General features: G+C 45.4%; 1 long non-coding RNA gene across 1 annotated transcript; it reads left to right on the forward strand.

Annotated features, from left to right (window-relative positions):
* The first annotated feature begins 4,251 nt into the window (after positions 1-4,251).
* LOC125757939 (uncharacterized) lies at positions 4,252-7,725 on the forward strand. The gene is made up of 3 exons (XR_007415579.1): positions 4,252-4,883; positions 4,950-5,021; positions 7,007-7,725. It is a non-coding gene; the product is annotated as an uncharacterized LOC125757939 (long non-coding RNA).
* Positions 7,726-8,444: the final 719 nt, after the last annotated feature.

Genomic DNA, 8,444 nt, shown 5'->3' on the forward strand with positions numbered 1-8,444 from the left:
CTGATATGTAAAATCCACGCGGCGCAAAGGAACACAATTCTTGCACGAATCACATTTCATTACGGAGCAAGACGCAAGACGGAAGAGAATTTTCAATAACGACACTGTAGCAACATCAGAACTTGCGCGATAGACGCGGCGCAGGACAGTGGCTAAGAGCGAGTGTCGCGGCATTAGCGCAACTAAAAAGAAAGGAAATCGAGCAAACAAAAGGTGCGTGTACTGGGCGTACACGTCCGCGCGCTTGTCTTCCTCATCTTCTGCCCTCACTGGGGTACTCTGGCGGAAAAATAAAATTGCGTCACTGCTCTAAGACTTATTCAGATGTCTTAGTGGCACCAGTACCAGCTCGAGAAGCGCAGCTTGGCCAGCGATTATTGTTTCGCACGGTTGTGCTGCGATAGAAGTATCTTGTATCTTAAGATACACGATACTTTATCAAATGTATCGGAAATACAGATACAGATACTCGTATTTCGAGAAGTATCGTGATACAGATACAAGATACCCATAGAGTATCTAAGAGAGTATCTAAGATACATGTATCTTCGATACTGCCCAGCACTGAGTGATAACGAGGACGTTGTGCAAGAGCGTGCACGTTTTTTTGTTGCGCCCGTTCACGCATTTTTGATGACATAACCACAATGTGATATGCTTATGTTAGTTTTCTAGTTTAGTATTTGTGGGTTTATAGAGAAGTCGAAGACTGAGTACAAGATTTCGTCGTTCCTTGGCACCCACAAGACATAAACAAACGGTCCCTCCTCCGCTAATGATCGACCGTTTAGGCCACAAACTGCGAAGCAAGCCAGCGCACGTAGGCTCCGTTATTTTTGAGAAGATGGATATGCTGCCTTGTGACATTTGTGAGCCCATACCGGCTAACTTAATTTATGAACAAGTTTTCTCTGCAATGCAATAAAACTACGAATCATCCGTTGCGCTGTCAAGGAACACTCTGAATTTGCTATCAGTTCCAATGGGGTTTTAAGGTGTGACTTCTTAAAATTGTATCTGATACCTTTTTCAATACGTTCTAGCAGTGACCATGCCTTTTTAAGAGTGTAGTGGGCCGAGTGCTCTGCGTCCGCGGAGAAAGACGAAGAAACCGACAAGGCCAGACTTCATTTCAGTTTGTATTCTTGAAGAGAAAATATTGCTAAGAGGCACTTACGCTCCGCGACTTCATCCAAGACCAGGTCGCGCAAGCTATTCCGCCAGCCCGTGAACCGCCGCCAGTCACTGCACCACTCACGTATGCAGAAGCCGTTGCCCGACCTCTTCACCAGACGCTCCAGCCACCACCTATGTATCCACCACCGACCTTTTCACCGCCCCCTATGCCGATGCCACACCGGCCGTCTTTTCCGACCCCCCAGCCGCAGCTAGGAGCCTACTCCAACCAATGGCGGACCTACGATGACCGTCCCATCTGTTTCGCTTGTGGTGGTGTTGGCCACGTGGCGCGTTATTGCCGTCGTCGCACAGCTTCTCCTCCAAACATTCGACGAATGCCGTCTTTCGCTCCTCAGTTTTCCTCTGCGCCTTCCAGCAATCCGTCCTCTTCATTTGGCCCTGATCGCTCCTTCGTACCAACCCGCCGCTCACCATCTCCACGTCGTCGCTCGCTTTCTCCGATGCGTCGACGCACCGGACCCACCGAGCAGGAAAACTGATGGCCGCTGTTCCCGAGGCACGAACTGCGTCCCCGTCGCCATGCACAAGTCCTCGCCCCTCTCCAGCCAACGTAATTGAAGTGGCTGTCGATGGTCCGTCGTCATGGCACTTGTCGACACAGGCGCCGCTGTATCCGTAATTTCCCTTATGAAAATCAGTCTTGAGTGTCTATTGTCGACTAGGTGCGCTCCTAATGAGTCACTAGACAGACATTAGACACGCAAAGCCTAATGTCGTTTAACATTAAGTGTACATCGGAGAGTCAAATGACCATGTGCACTTTAATTTCTGGTGACTGAAGTGTTCAGACTTTCAGTTGCCGTTCCTAATGTCAAAACGCGCATCACAACAAAGAAGTTAAATAGCCTTAATCGCCACCGTAAAATCAGTTTATCACAATAGACAAGTTCGTCTTTCAGAGACTACAAGCAATAAACAATTTGTGTTGCAATGTACACAAATATCGTGTTTCAGTAGAATGAGTAAATATTTTACATATATCGCCCATGCACCGGCGATCGAAGAATTGCTGACGACCGCAGCAATGTTCATTATATTACCTGCCGTATAATAGAAGTGAGCATTTCCTTATTTTTAAAAGGCATGAGTCGATCACATATGCAAATATGAACAGATATGATCAAGTGACACTGCGAACACTCGCTCAGGGGCCCGTGTTGCCCATTTGTCCAGTAGAAATTAACGGAGGAGAGTGGGGATTACCCGCACGGCGTCGCGAAGGATTTTGGGGGGCGGAGAAGAATTGGAACTGTGGACAATAGGGATGGTCGATTAAAATTTTTAATCGATTAATCGTTAATCATTAACCAATTTAGCCTTTAATCAATTAATTGCTTTCGATTGAAAGTTTTAATCGATTAATCGATTAATCGACATTTTTTATGGGTGCTTTAAAACCGATATGTCTTTGTTTGAGAGGAATCGTGCGTGCTTGATATGGACCCAAATCTTTTTATCAGACGCGCTGACGATCGAAAGTTCGCGCTTTCGAAAGTGTCGACGATGGGCCTCTTGTGTTCAGTGTGCGAAAATTCCCACTTTCGCACACTGGACACAAGGGGCCCGTCGTCGGGAGATGGCTGTTGGCTAAATAGCGAGATACTGATAACTTACCTGAAGAGGCGGATTGGTGTCCGTCAGGATAGGGTTCTTCAACACTGTCACCTTCGTCGTTACTACTTTTCTTTGAGAGATGGCTCTTTGGCACGTGAATAGAGTGGGCGTGCAGCTGGTGATACCTTAGAGTCTCCGTCGCTGGCTTCGAGAAGTGCTTGCCACATTTATTACACTTTGCAGTCTTCGTTTTCTCATCTTCAGCAAACAACGACCACACTGCGCTCCTCTTCCGATTGCCCGGCATTATGGCATCCCAAAGGTAGCAGTATAACCACCAATGTGTAATAATTACACAATATAACACGCAAGCAACGCAAGCCCCACGTATACTCAGGCGACGCTCAACCAGCTTAAGGGAGAGGAGGTGAAGGCAATAGCAGCAGTAGACTATGAGCCGGAACGAAGCGGGCAAGTTCATTTCTGCCTCGATGAGGTGGAGCCGCCTCCTGTCAGGGCTTGAAGCATTGGGCAGTGCTTGGAGTTCAGAGCAAGTTATATCTTTCTCTATGGGGTATGGCCGCCGCCAGCTCCTGGCTCGTTCTGCTAGCGCAGAAATATGCGCTGCAGTGAAAGCAGTGAAAGAGAGGCGATGTGCACGGCATCTGCGTCTCAGGATAGCGCGCCTCGCAGTCATGCGCTCCGGCCATGGGGGGAAGTTGGCAGCGGGAGTTGGGGGTGCCGTAATCGATTAATCGAACAGCTTTAATCGATTAATTCGATTAATCGAGGGGCGGAAATCGATTACGACTAATCGATTATATGTGGACCTTTAATCGATTAATCGATTAATTGATCATCGATTTTACCATCCCTAGTGGACAATGGGTGACGTACAGAAAAAAAAGTTCGTTATTGTTGTGATAAAAATTAGGGACTGTTCTTATGCATGGTGCACTTACATATATGTCCAAAACAATGTTGTTGGTTGCAAAGATACGCGGACAAGCGTTTTTCCCAACCTCAAACTACTGTCTCTATCTCTCCTCGCTGTTGCAACGCTGGTCAGAAGCAGCCGACAACCAAAGTTCGATTTGGCCCAACGTCGCGTACATCCTTCTCCCGCCCCGCCTCCTCGTAATGTCGTCTCCACGCGACTCTCTTCCGTTCTCCACGGCGTCAACTCCTCTCTCCCTTCACTCCTTCCTTGTCCCATTCACCTCCCCTGTGTGCAACGTTGGGTGTCGCCTATCACACCCTACCCATTCCCTCCTCCTATCATAATCCCTACCTCTTTCTATCCACGGGAGAGGGCAGTAACTTGAAACAAAAAAGCGTTTCTTTTGACAAAACAAAATGTATAGTTGTATAACAAAATCGAACAGCCATAACACATTCCCAACATGTACAGTGACAAATAAAAACAACAACATTGCTTTATTTTCTACGGAGCCCTGTTTGAAGAGAGGGTCAGCGCGCACCAAGGAGATATTTATATTTGTTTTGATTTATGCAGCGTCATTTCGCGTTTTTGCACTTGTGAAAACGTCGCACCTTTTACGTGCACCTCACAGTCAAAATAGCGCCTTCGTCTTCAAGTGAGCGCTCGTCACCCTCCACCTTTCCCGACGACTCGCCTAGGGAGCTTCTGACGAATTTCACTAGCAAATGGCTGTATAAGCCTGAGACGGCCGCTCGAACAATGAAATGGCCGTCACATGAGGTACGGAAGGTTCACAAACCAAAACTAAATTCGAAACGCGCGCCGAACCGGACTATTTCGCGGAGCAGTACATGTGCAGTAGCTCCGCCCCCGTAGCCTTCCCTTCATTGCCAAGAAAAGTTGTCCTTGGGGGCGCTTTAGTTGTTTGACGGGTGCACGATGCGCGCGGTTTGTGTGTGTGTGTGTGCCATGCTGTGTTCTGCAATGCTTCGTTACCACGTTTATCGATTATGCACGTTGGTTACTTGATTCAATGTCAAGTGTACCTTCCAAGACGATCTAGGTCCTAGTCTCGTGACTGAAGGCGAGTGCGGACGTACAGCAGCCTTTTGACAAGACTGTCGCCGAGTGTACGGTACATTGTGGACTGTAAAGCTGAAGAGTGCACAGTGGATGCCTGATTTTGGTAAGTTCTAGAATATTTCTGAATTACACAGCTAGGTTACTTCATTACATGACGTCTTTTACGCAGGAACCGAGTGTGATCGTCTGGGCGGTGTGTTCACTCTGCGGGGATGATGGCCAGAGGAAGGATGATAGACAGGTATGTTTTACGCTATGATCAATGCTTTCTGTGCACTTTATACGGTTGTATGAAGCACTCACCATGTGCGTTCACTACCTACAACTGCAACGGGTGGATGAAGGCGCGTTGCTTTGCGCGATACTCCGCTCGCTTCTGTAACGCAAGCGTTTCTTGTCATGGCGCTCTTCTTCCTTGGCTCTTTTTCGATTCCAAGAATGCCTGTCGCTCGGCCCGCCCGCTTCCCGCTGCTGCTTCTCTACTCGGGAAATGGTTGACCTTGGGGACGCCTGCGCGATGTATGTGTCGCAGGGAGGGCAACACTCGCCCTTTTGGGCGTAGGGGACCGGAGGGGGGAGGTGAGGTAGGAGGGAAGGACTGAGAGCATGGCTCTTTCCCGGAGAGGGGACGGGTCGCGACCGAGGAGAGAGAGAAAGTGGCCCGCTCTTGGCATTCCGCCGCTCAGAAGCGATCGTAAACCGAAGGAAGAATAATTTGCAAGATTTTTTGTATCCGAGTTGTGATTCTGTAAATAAACTTCTTAGCGTCGTCGAAAGTTATTGAAATCGACTACAGCTGTATACTGCACGAGATCATCGCCTGAAGCTACTTGTACGATGGCTTATCACTTCGGAAATAGAACTGCTTTAAACATAACGTTCATCGCCTAGCCTTCTCATGATGCAGGTACAAATGAAGTAACTTTTCAGGAAACTCAGTAATAATTGGCATGTAGTACGCGGGGAGGAAGATATAAAAACACGCTGCGGCTGCACATGCGCGCGCGGTGCTCTTCAGTGGCGTGTGTTTGTGGCTTTCTCCGCGACTACTGCACCGCGCTTGTTTTTGTTAGAAGTTAGTTGCACTATGGTTAGGATTTTAATCTGACTGTGCAAGGTCGTTGCTACGAGAAACGAACTTGCGTTGGGTGAACCCACTTGAAGATAATACAAGTCAGTGAATTACGTTATATTCTGGTACTAACACCATGTGTACAGTAATTTGAAAGAGCACAAGATGTATATAATTATCAATTCTAGACAAATATGCCAGTTGCGTTTGGAAAGGTGCCCTTTGTTGCAATATTTGTGTTTGAGAAAAATGATGTGAAATATTTTTCCCGTCGTTATATTGTTTCCTGAAGCATACTGGTTTATATAAATAGAAGTTGTTGTAATGGTTAAGCAGCACTGGTCCAAGAGCTTTTTATCCACTGTGCTGGGGTGGCAAAAGCACACCTCAATTATGTGCTTATCTAAAGTTCATGTTTCTTTTGTGAGCTTTTCTTAAGGCAGCATGAAACTGAAAAAGCGCTCTTATTTGCAGGTTGTGCGACTAAGACGTAGCATTCATTGTGAGAGTGCTACTTTAATTTTATGAAGTAATTATTATGGGAAACAAATCTAAATTCTCATATGTAACTATGTGTGCAGAAGTTTAGAGAAGGCTGACAAAAGTGGTTAACGGTTTTTTTTATGGCTTGCAGCACTACAAATTCAAACCGATATTCCAGGCATTGATTGGCTTTAGCACGACTAGAATTACTTTCCTAAACGGCTCAAATTCCTCATATAATACAATATGTAAAGCTCGGCATTATGGAGTGTGCACATGGGCCACACATACTCTTATTTTATCAATTTATGCATTTTATATTGTGTAGCAGAGCTGATGTAATTTTCGTCATTTAAATGACCTATATCGTAATCTGCGTTCTCCAACCACATAGTGTTTACTAAGTACATAAGTTTCTGAAAGTTCGGCCTGCAATGGCACCATTACAGTTGTCTGCCATGAGCCGTTGCTCATGTTATACTTGTTCTTATAGCGCAATCTGAGTCCATCATTCAAGGCCCTTGCTGGTATATAAACATAGACTTGCCTGAATACATTGTATGTATTGTGTGTGAGCTGTAAGGTCTGTGTGGTGCGCCAACTCATGAATGTTTTCTGGTATCCTTAACATATGTACCCGGTGATCTCACCTGTTCGTGGAACTGAAGCAGACGACAGCTTGCAGACGAAGATGGGAGCGTTCTACCTGTGAGCCTGGTCGAGCTTATATTTTATGGTAGGCATTTGTTTCAATCTTTACAAAGAGCTTCGACATGTTGCGCCTGCTCATGAACCTATTGCAACTTTTTTGAGGGAATTCTAAGATCAAAGAAACAAGACCCTAGACGTAACTCCATTAATGTATACTTGATGCTGGACTTGACCTTCTGTGTTGTTTTCCTGTTTTCTTACAGGATTTGCTGAAAGTTTCTATTGGAAATGCGATATAAGATGCAATTTTGACTAACTCTAACTTCACAAAAGTGCTTTTTGTCAACTACCTGCACGGGGCCTTGGCAGTACATCTAAGTGTTCTAAGGTGCACGATGTGTTGGATAAAGTTTTCTTTGCAACTCTTATATATTTACTGCGATCTTTCGTGCAGGATACACATGCATGGATACACATACATGGATTCCCTACAAGGACCCTGCGCATCAAAAGCAATCTGTCATCAATGTTAAGTAGACAGATTAAACGAAACGAAGATATGACAGGTGTACACCATATTTTTCTTTCATTTAACCTCTGCATGTTTCCCAGTCAATAAATGTTTTTATCCATTTTCTTTTGTTGAGAAATGTCTTTGTACAGCACAAGTGTCGTAGAAGGTGCATACATGCACTTTTGTATGATGCTTGGCTGCATGTGTATCAACCAGCAAACACATTGTCAGGCACAACTAATATGTAATTCCGTACTATCATCCGGACATATCATAAATCTTATCATGCACTGTAATAGTTCTGTTTCAGGAATGTTATGAATGTCATTGGCCACGAAGCACAAGCTTGGCCGAGGGTCATTGCAAACAGGATGTTTCATACTCACAAGAAAGTCACTCATAAGGACACATTAGAATGACGGTGGCCAATATGTTTTTGAATGACATTATGAGTACATTAAAACAATTCTGAAGAAATACATTAGAGAATCAATTGAGTGTTGATGTCAAAGGTCGTTTCATGCTCACTAGACTATCACATGTTAATACGCATCGGACTATCACATGTTAATCCGCATCAGACTATCACATGTTAATACGCATCAGAACAATCGGCCAATATGTTTTTGAATGGCATTTCAAATACATTACAAAATTCTAAAGGGACACATTAGAGCGTCAAATGACTGAAATGTCAGAAGTCATTAGACTTTCTTTTTGAACTCGTCTCACATTTTCATAAGGGTTCCTCCCAGCTGTGCCGCGAACTCCGAAAAGTTCTGACGCCATTATCCGACCTGTCGCTTCGAACGGCGAACGCGCAAAGCATAACACCTCTCGCGGCCTGCACCTCACGAGTCGTCATCCAAGGACTTGTGTATACCGTGGAATTTGTTGTGCTGCACTCGTGTTCCCATGACGTTATATTAGGCTGGGACTTCCTT

This window comes from Rhipicephalus sanguineus, chromosome 3, assembly GCF_013339695.2.
Source record: "Rhipicephalus sanguineus isolate Rsan-2018 chromosome 3, BIME_Rsan_1.4, whole genome shotgun sequence".
In the NCBI taxonomy this organism is placed as follows: Eukaryota; Metazoa; Arthropoda; class Arachnida; order Ixodida; family Ixodidae; genus Rhipicephalus; species Rhipicephalus sanguineus.